The sequence below is a fragment of the Macrobrachium nipponense genome, chromosome 1 (genome assembly GCF_015104395.2).
Source record: "Macrobrachium nipponense isolate FS-2020 chromosome 1, ASM1510439v2, whole genome shotgun sequence".
NCBI lineage: Eukaryota > Metazoa > Arthropoda > Malacostraca > Decapoda > Palaemonidae > Macrobrachium > Macrobrachium nipponense.
In genome coordinates, this window is record NC_087200.1 from 202,181,179 (window position 1) to 202,191,178 (window position 10,000).

At 51.1% G+C, this 10,000-nt stretch overlaps 2 protein-coding genes across 14 annotated transcripts in view; one reads left to right on the plus strand and one right to left on the minus strand.

Annotated features, from left to right (window-relative positions):
* The window catches only part of LOC135220022 (uncharacterized), an 875,986-nt gene that overhangs the window by 384,141 nt on the left and 481,845 nt on the right, over positions 1-10,000 (minus strand). The gene's annotated exons all lie outside the window — the stretch shown is intronic.
* Positions 1-10,000, plus strand: part of LOC135220025 (CD209 antigen-like protein E) — a 677,021-nt gene that overhangs the window by 16,331 nt on the left and 650,690 nt on the right. The window lies entirely within an intron of this gene.

Here is a 10,000-nt window from a genome sequence, read left to right on the forward strand (position 1 = left end):
TGAAAATGAAAATAATATTGCAATTGCGAATCCACTTTCATTGCATTCTATTATACAAAATAAAAGGCTCGTGCCCGAGCGCAATCACACTCTCGGTAACGAACGCACAGGGCAAAAATATCATGAAAATAGTACTTACATTTTTCAATTACACACTTACGCCCAAAATACATGACTCGGCGCGAGCGCGCCCGCCCTCGCACCGAGACATAAATCAAGGGTTCAATTCATGAAAAGAGAGGAAATCGCTGCATCTACGGCGATAGCTCCATGTTGGTTCATAATTAAGTAATGAAAATGAAAACAGTGTACTTACAGTTTCATTTTCAAGTCAAACAAACCATTAGTAGAAAACACAAATATAAACAAAGCATACGACGATGAAGCGGGCAGAGAGCGATGACGAACACGTCCTTCACACCCGCGGCCGAAAGAAAGCAAAAGTGATTTGTTTACTCCCAGTCGCAGAGGCGCGCGACTGTCGGACAAGCAGTTAACTACCGTTCTCCCCTTGTTCGAAGCTTACGACCGTTCCAGCTGCCGCTAGCTACTTCCTATTGTTAAAGGACCGATGGTTTGTATTACGTATCGGAACAAATGCCATAAGAATGCAGTTTACATAGTTTTCAATGCACTCAAAGCATTAGAAATAAGGTTTTCTTAGGATTTTTGACGATGTTCCGGCTTACAACGATTTTCGGCTTACGGCGCGTCTTAAGAACGGAACCCCATCGTAACCTGGGAACTGCCTGTATATTAACCTCATAATGAGAAGAGTGATGGAGAATGAAAACAGAGGAGCTAGTATTAGTGGAGAAGTTGTTATGGATTTGGACTTTGCTGATGATGCTGCATTGGTTACTGATACGTGGCTGGTGCTGGTAGGTATGGTAATGAGGATGGAGACAGAGACACTGAATTTTGGCTTGAACATCAGCAAAATGAAGAGCGAGATCATGGTTGTGAGTAGGGATGACGGTTGGGTGAACAAGGAAAACATGTCAATCAAAGGACAGGAACTCAAGCAAGTTGAGAAGTTTGTATACTTGGGAAGTGTGGTAACAGCAGACAGGAGGCAAATTGAGGATATACAAAGAAGAAAACTAGGAGCAGCAAGAGCTTTTGAAGTTCTGAGAAGAAACTTGGGGTCAAGGCATGAAATCAGCTTGAAAACTAAAACGAGAATATTTAATGCAGTAGTACTGCCAGTCCTGATGTATGGTTCGTCCACCTGGGCACTGACCAGAACAGAGGAGAGAAGGTTGGATGCTTTTGAGATGAAGCTGCTGAGAAGGATACTTGGCATCAAATGGAACGATTTTGTTAGGAATGAAGACATCAGGATGAGATTGAGGCAAATGCCAGTCAGTATCAAGCCGAAGAGGGGAAGGCTGAAATAGTTCGGACATGTTGAGATAATGGATGGGAATTGAGACCCCAGGAGAGCACTGAGAGCAGTACAAATAGGAAGAAGACCACAGGGAAGGCCAAGAGCGAGGTGGATAGACAGAAGTGTCAGAGATCTTGAACAAGAACAAATCCAGAACCTAGAGGACGCGAGGGAAATGTTCAGATAGAGACTGATGGAGAGGACTGTATCAGCCTTATGCCATCGGCCGGAGGCGGGAAAGTAAAGTATAATAAACTACGTCTTTGATTCTATACTCCCAGTGCTTTTGAAGAATTTCTTTGAGATATAAAATGTTTAGAAAGGTTTTCCATATGGTGAAGTAATAAACTGGGACGGTTTCTGAGAAAATGTATAAAAAATTGATGAAATATCAAACTATTTTGCTGTTATTCTTGCTGAAAAGTTCAAATACTCAATGCCGATTAATACTGACAGGTACCCTACAATTAGTAATACAGCCTTGTTCATTACACTTAATATTTTAGTAACATCATATAGGTTTAAAATGTTTTTAGACTCTAGCCCCTCCAATACTCAAAAATGAATAATATGGACAATTTGTCTAAAATTGCATTTTTCCTAACTATACAAACCTGAGGTCCTTTTACAATAGGAAGGTACTAGCGGCAGCTGGATAGGTCGTAAGCTTTCGAACAAGGGGTTCGGTAGTTAACTGCTTGTCCGACAGGCGCGCGTGCGCGACTGGGAGGTAAACAAATCACTTTTGCTTTTGGCCCAAGCAAAAACTGCAGAGTGAGGGGTGGCATGAGGTGGGGCTATGTGTAAAAGGACCTCAGGTTTGTATAGTTAGGAAAAATGCAATTTTAGACAAATTGTCATTTGTTCCGACACGGCATACAAACCTTCGGTCCTTTTACAATAGGAAGACTCACTTCTTGGTGGGTGGAATCTGAGTCTTTTGTGAACAGACTGGTGTTCGCCCAACCTTGGAAGCCTCCCTGGTCGTAAGAGCGAGGGAGGGATCCAAGCCTCTGTCCGATTGATCGGGGTGTGCACCGCAGGATCAATGGTCAGACCTCTGGACCGAGTACTAAGAGAGAGGCAAGCGTATCTCTTCGTACCAGCAATGTAAGAACTTGTTCCTGTACAGGAGCAAAGTTAAAGTCATGGTTTTGACTCTTGTAGGCATCCACTTCCCCCCCCTTGTAGAAGGAAGTGGTGGATATTCTGCTCCCATCCCTCGTGAAAGGGATAGGATGGGGCTCTGTCATATAGCTCACCGGCATCTCGTCCTTATCCAGCAGGGTGATGACCGTATCCCTCTACCCACAGGTAGAGGGGTAGAAAAAGATAGAAAGAGAAGCCAGTCACTTTCTCATCACTATCTATTCATACAGTCACACCAGGACTCGATGCTGTTCAGCCTGCTAGGGTCTGGGTTAGCTAGACGACGTGTTGAGCAGCCACCACGGGTCCTAAGGAAACCGATCCAAGGACCTATGGGCAATATCCAAGAGGTATAAGGAAGTTGCCGGTGGTCTGGTTGTACCAGACCCCTGCCTTCCATACCTGCGCCACGGAGAAGTTCTTACGAAACGGCAACGAGGGGCCAATACTTCTGACTTCGTGAGTTCTCGGACGGGACGTACGGATGTCGTCACTACCATCAGCCTCATACGCCCTCCTGAAGACCTCACGCAGCCAGGACGAAAGAGTGTTCTTGATACTTCTTTCTTGTTGGCCCCGTTGCTAACGAAGAGGCGTCGACACTCAGGCCCGAGGTGTCGAGTTCTCTTCAGATAGCGCCGTAGCGTCCTCCCAGGACAAAGCAGCATCTCATCCACATCATTATCTGCATGACGCTCCCGTACTCTCTTCGCCGATGCCAGGTCCAGCAAGAAGAGGGTCATTTGAGTTCCCTGGGTTGGTAAGACCTTTGGAAGCTGCTCCTAAGCAAGGAGATCTCGAACGAGTTCGAGATGTCCAATCCCGTCAGTTTCAGGACGAGCGTCAAGGCGGCTCTGTATCCTTTGACTGTGGGAACTTAGAGGAGCTTCCTCGGCGAAGAAAAAACGAGGAAATCCGCTACCTGCTGAAGAGTGGCTCTGAGAAGAGATAGGCCCCGTCTACGACACCAACCACCGAAGAGGCGGATTCCCCTGGTACACAGCTGCAGAGGACTGACGGACGTTTCCAGCCATCTCTGTTGCTGCGCTACGAAAAAAGCTTCTCGTTCGCAAGAGAAGGTGGATAACAGCCAGCCGTGAAGACGTAGGGACTGGACTGCTCGGTGGTACCGCTCGACGTGTGGCTGGCCGAGAAGGTTGTGCCAATGGGGAATCTCTCTCGGTTCTCTTGCGAGAAGAGCCAGCAGGTCCGGATACCAAATGGCCTGTGGCCATTTGGAAGCCCATCAGGATCATCCTAAGATTCGGGAGACCAGTGCTCGACTGATCACCTTGCGAATCAGGCTGAACGGGGGAAAGGCATAGGCGAAGAGGTTGTCCCACGGGTGTTGAAGAGCGTCCTCTGCAGCTGCCCATGGATCCGGCACGGCCGAGAAGAACACCTGGAGCTTCCTGTTGTGCCGGATGGCGAACAGATCCTCGACTGGTCGCCCCCACAGGTCGAAGAGCCTTTCCGCCACGTCCTGGTGTAGAGACCATTCGGTCCTTATCACCTGATCCCGACGGCTGAGCGTGTCTGCTACTACATTCCTTCCCTGGAATGTAGCGTGCCGACAGCTCTATTGAGTGTGCCTCGGCCCACTCGTGCACCTGCCGAGTCAACTGAAACAACGGGAGAGACACTAGGCCCCCCCTGTTTGTTGACGTAAGCCACCACCGTGGTGTTGTCGTACATCAACACCACTGAGTGTCCCATCAAGCGGTCCTGGAACTCTTGGAGAGCGAGGAACGCTGCCTTGAGTTCCAGTACATTGATGTGAAGGTGCTTGTCGTTCTCGTACCACACTCCTGAAGTCCGCAACTCTTCCAGGTGTGCGCCCCATCCCTCGGTCGATGCGTCTGAGAGCAGCTGCATGTCCGGGGGGAGAGTGCGCGGAGGCACTCCTCTTAAGGGGTTCCTGTCGTCCAGTCACCTGGCTAGGTCCTGCCTCACCTCCTGTGTCAGTGACCATGGAAAGCTTGGGGGATCCATCGCCTGTGACCAACTCTCCTTTAGTCTCCCTGAAGAGACCGCAGGTGAAGACGCCCGTTAGGGACTGGCTTCCCGAGTGACGACAGGTGTCCGATCACGACTTGCCATTGCTTAGCTACCTGTTCCTGCCGAGACAGGAACTGGTTGGCTGCCTCCCTGAATCTGCTGATCCGCGAGTCTGCGGCCGGAAGACTCGTCCTGCTACCGTGTCGATCAGCATACCCAGGTACTTCATCCTCTGCTTGTGCTCGAGATCGGACTTTTCGAAGTTCAGAACGATCCCCAGATCGCGACAGAACTCGAGCAGTCGATCCCTGTCCTGTAGCAACTGCGAGCGGTAGCTCGCCAGGACTAACCAATCGTCGAGATACCCCATCAGACATATCCCGTGCGAATGGCCCCAAGCAGACACCAGAGTGAACACTTGCGTGAACACCTGTGGGGCGGTTGAGAGACCGAAGCAACGTGGCCTGAGCTGGTACACCGTCCCGCATCGAGGATGAACGCGGAGGTACTTTTCTGAAGGACTGATGAATGGGTATTTGTAGATAACGCATCCTTTCAAGTCCACTGAAAGCATGAAATCGTTTCTCCCTAAGAGTCGAGCACTGAGCGTGCCGTCTCCATCGTGAACCGGGTCTGGCAAGCCAACCGGTTCGGGGGAGAGAGATCTATCACTGGGCGCCAGCCTGTCGTAAACTTTTCCACCAGGAAGAGTCGGCTGTAAAAGCCCGGTGACTGATCCGTGCCGATTTCTACAGTTCTCTTGCTCAGCATGGTCTTGATCTCCTGTCTCAATGCTACGTCCTTCGACGCCCCTGGAACGTACCTGGCCCTGCTTTTTGGACCCGGTTCCCAACGGGCTGGCCAGGCCCGCCCCCACTTCCCCCCCTTCCGGCAAGCAGGTGAGGGGGAGGGGAACTGGCCGTCCTTTCCCACTGTGAACGTCGTCTGGTTGGGGCTGATCGAGACGTGACAGGAGAGAGCCGATACCGCTCCGACTCATTCCAGTCCTCGTCGAGGTCGAAACCTCAGGAGGACCGAAGTGTTATATAAATACGATGTCCGAAGACACGTAGAAACGCCTCTGTCGCAGTAGAGGAGGTGAAGGAGCTTGTTCGACCGTCCAGAACCGAGAGAGCCTTCTTGTCCGGAGACGAGAGACTACCTGGCTCAACCCAGTCGGCAAGCTCCGATCGCGGCAGACCCACCGTCGATTTGGATTCCCTCTCGGGCCCCAAAACGACTCGAGCCGAGACGTGTCTCTGCTGGTGGGAGCGGCGATCCTTCCCCGAGGTCATTGTGCTGACGAATCAGCGCCGTAACCTCGGCAAAGTTCCTCTGGATCTCGGAAGTCACAGCATCTTGCAGAGTGGGACCGTTAAGCCCTTCGAACAAGAGCATATTCCGAGAACCTTCCTCCTAAGACGGGGGAACAGCGACAGTCCTCTCGGTCTTCCCCATCCACTTGCGCATACGTCCTGGCCGGTCCAAGAACCGTGCCTGGCACGTAGGGCGTTGTGGTGGGATCATGAGGGGCGCACCCCTCAACGATTCACTCCTCAATACCTCGCTCCTCCCGGTGTAACCCGAGGAGGTTGAAGGTACGGGAGAGGCAGACCTGACGCTCCCTCTTTGCTCGCTGGCAGAACCAGCAGGCTTTGAGGGCTGCAGGCGATCGTCAACCCGCGGTGGCGATCGAGCTGCAGGCCTGGTCGAACCGTCTCGCTGTGGAGAACGGCTGGACTGAGCACAGCGGGGCCCCGATCCCCTCGAGTGTCAAGAAGAGCTGTGCGTGGTTGCCGTACCCGGTCGCTTTCTGTGAGAGCGACGGTCAGGCGACCTGCAGGCTCCACTGTCGTAGTGAGACCGGTGCTTGTCCTCACGGCACGTCACGTCGCTGGTTCCAGCCGTGCTGGCACCGCGAACGGGAGGACCTCCTTACCAGCCTCAGCCCGTGGTCGGTCGTGGTACCGTCACGTCCCCGGGTAGCCAGCTGGTTCGCAAGCGAGAGAGTGAGAGCTGGTTCTGGTGAGAGTCGCATGAGCGGCTGTCACCAGTCTTCCGCCCCGTGCCGTGAACCTGACGCTGAGCGAACTCAGAGGTCTGGTTCCTGGCTGCACGGTCGCTGGCAGGCGACCGTACACTCGGTACCTCCCGCGAACGAGAGGCCGAGACGGACCCTGATGCAGTGGCAGAACCACTGACACCAGGCGAGGAGTACCGAGACCGGTGTTAGCCGGTACCCCTCTGGTCCCCGTAGTCTTCTTCCTTGCGGAAGAAGAGACGGGCCCCGCTCCCGAAGGAGCAGGAGGACCAGCGGAACGGCGGCACCCACCCTCCCGTCCCACCGAGGTGAGACGGGGTGTTCCCGAGAAGCTCCCGAGGAAGCTTCTTAGGAGGGAGGAGGCAACCTTCTTCTTCCTCGGCTGTAAAGCCTTAGAAGTCGAAGGGGAAGAGGCGGCGGCCGACGACGATGAAGAAGATGAAGACGACGACCACGACACCTTCCTCCTCTTCTTCGTCAGCTTCCTCAGGACAGACGTAAGATCTGCTATCCAGGGCGGAGCCGGGGCTGCTGTAGCCGAAGCCACAGGGTGGGCCCGGACGCACCTGTACAGACAGCCCAAAGTCTGGGGTAGTACCACCACGAACAGGGACGACATCAGCAGGTATGGGCATCTCAGGAACAGCAGGCACGGCCAGCACATCATCGGTAGGGACAGCCAGCGCAGCAACGGCAGGAACGCCAGCCGGCAGCAAACGGCAGGGACAGCCAGACGCAGTAACCTGCATGGACAGTCAGCCCAGAATCGGCAGGTACGGCAGGCAGCACCGGAAACCACAGGAAGTGGAGCAGCAGCCAGCAACATCCTGGTAACGGCGGCCAGGTCCAGGGGCGAGATCTAGGGCAGTGGAAGTGTGGTCGCTGCAGCGCGGCAACCACGAGCGGCGGCGGCACGCCCCCCTCTCGGTACGGCGAACGGCACTTCACAGCGGCTGTAGGCAAGACTGTTACCACGTGAGGCGAGTACACCAGGTGAGGAGGGGACGTCGTCACCTGGCGTTGCGTGGTCACCACTCCATGGGTGACCGCAGTAGGCCCAGACATAGAACCGCAGCCCCTGGACACCAGCACGCTCTGCAATTGGAAGGACGCCCATACCTCACCAAGGTCCACGCTCGTGGCAGTAGCACCTGCGGAAATAATAGTAGTAGCGATTAATGGGGGGGAAATCCCCTCGTGCGGGGTTTTGATCCCTCCGAACGAGTGGAAGACCCCTAATACAATTGTACATCGGGCAACCTAGCGCCCTCCCCGCGCTCGACGGATCGGGCGAGGAGAAGAACGCCGATAACCTCCCCCCCCCCCCAAGGGGAAGAGCCATCTGTGGGAACTGAGCGGGGGGGGGGTCTCGTTCCCCACCCCGCCACAGCACCCATGTACCCACAACAAAATAAGAGCCCCAGCGCAATCGTGCCATCGGCACGAATACAAGGCACAAGGATCAATTCCTGACTGAGCGGAACCTGAACCAAGTAATATTGATGCAATCAATAATAAGGAACAAAATGAAAATGCATCTTGCAAAACGATTCACTTCACAATGAAAAATGGCTCGGATCGAGCGCATCTGCGCCCTCGGTACCGAGCGCAAGGGTGAAAGGTTCCATTTCTACCCCCCATGGATCAAGGTTTCTTGGAAACCTTGATCCATAATGAATTGATGCAATCAACAAATATATGAAAATGAAAAGACTACTGCGCTTGCGATTTCACTTCATACAATTAAAAAAAGGGGAAGGATCAATTCCCGTGAATAGCGGAACATTGATCCCAGTCAACAATGCAATCTCAATAAAAAAATGAAAATGAAGAAAAAGAACTGCACTTGCGATTTCACTTCATTCAACATAAAAGGGGGGAAGGACCAATCTCCGGGCAAGCTCGGAAACTGAACCAAAATGAGTATTGCTACAATAAAAAATAATATATGAAAATGAAAAAGAATACTGTACTTGCGATTCCACTTCTTTCACTGACGAAGCTTTCCGTTGCCGAGCGCATTCGTTCGGCAACGGGCATACAGGTCAAAAAATATAAATGAAAAGAGCACTACTTACGATTTTCATCTACACATTTCCAACCAATATACGCTCGGAGCGAGCGCTCCCGCCCTCGGCACCGAGCATACACAAAATACGAGGATCATTCTGGGAAAATGAATTCCCGCCATTACGCCCTTCAGTCCCGGCACTCGGGCAATCGGAGGGCGCTGTGAAACCCAGATCCTCTAATTCACAATTGAATTCAATGAAATGATTGCACTTACAATTCAGTTTCACTAGTTACATAGAAAAAGAAAAACACAATCACGCGAAAGCAAACGACGATGAAGCGGGCAGAGAGCGATGATACACGTCCACACGCCAGCAGGCCGAAAGCAAAAGTGGTTTGTTTACCTCCCAGTCGCGCACGCGCGCCTGTCGGACAAGCAGTTAACTACCGAACCCCTTGTTCGAAAGCTTACGACCTATCCAGCTGCCGCTAGTACCTTCCTATTGTAAAAGGACCGAAGGTTTGTATGCCGTGTCGGAACAAATATACAATAAACAGTAATCAGTTATAAATATGAATACATAACAAATAATTCTGAATATTTACAAGCATATTAGTTGGGTTACCATTTATTTCTTTTTGTACACAGATTAGGTATCCTTGTGTTATTAGAGAGCAGGAGAACTTGGTGTATACATACATACACACACACACACACACACACACACACATATATATATATATATATATATATATATATATATATATATATATATATATATATATATATTACAGGCGACCCCTCTATCCATGGTCTCACAATTCACGGACTCAACCATTGTGGTAATAACTACTATAGTACTATATGCACTGTGGCTGGAGGCGACTTTCCAATGGCAGGTGGTGTGTGCTTCTACTCACGGAGTTTGCCCCTCCCTCTTTAGTAGCTAGGATATCAAACAAATAAAAAGGCCATGTCTTCATTTACGGGGCTTTATTACATCTATAAGTTTCATACTGCTGGTACATCTTAGCCCATGAAAACTGAAAGGGCAACAAAGTAGTAAAACATTACTAAAAACTCGGTGGGCACTACCTAAATAAATAAAGTTTACCCAGGCTACCTAACGGGGTAGGCTAGGCCTTAAGTCAATTAGGTATGTAAATGCATTTATTTATTTCATTTCTAAATTATTACCTAGGCTAGGCCACTTATATACTATAATAGTCCCCCCTAAAAACAAATGCAGAATAGCCTACACACAAAATAAAACGAACTGGATATTGGTACGGCAGCCGTACCCCGATCTCGGTAGATATTGGTACGGCAGTGAATCGCGCATGCGCGAACCCTTGTTTACCGCCTCACGCCACATATCCAAAGACTATATACTACTGAAGTATATACA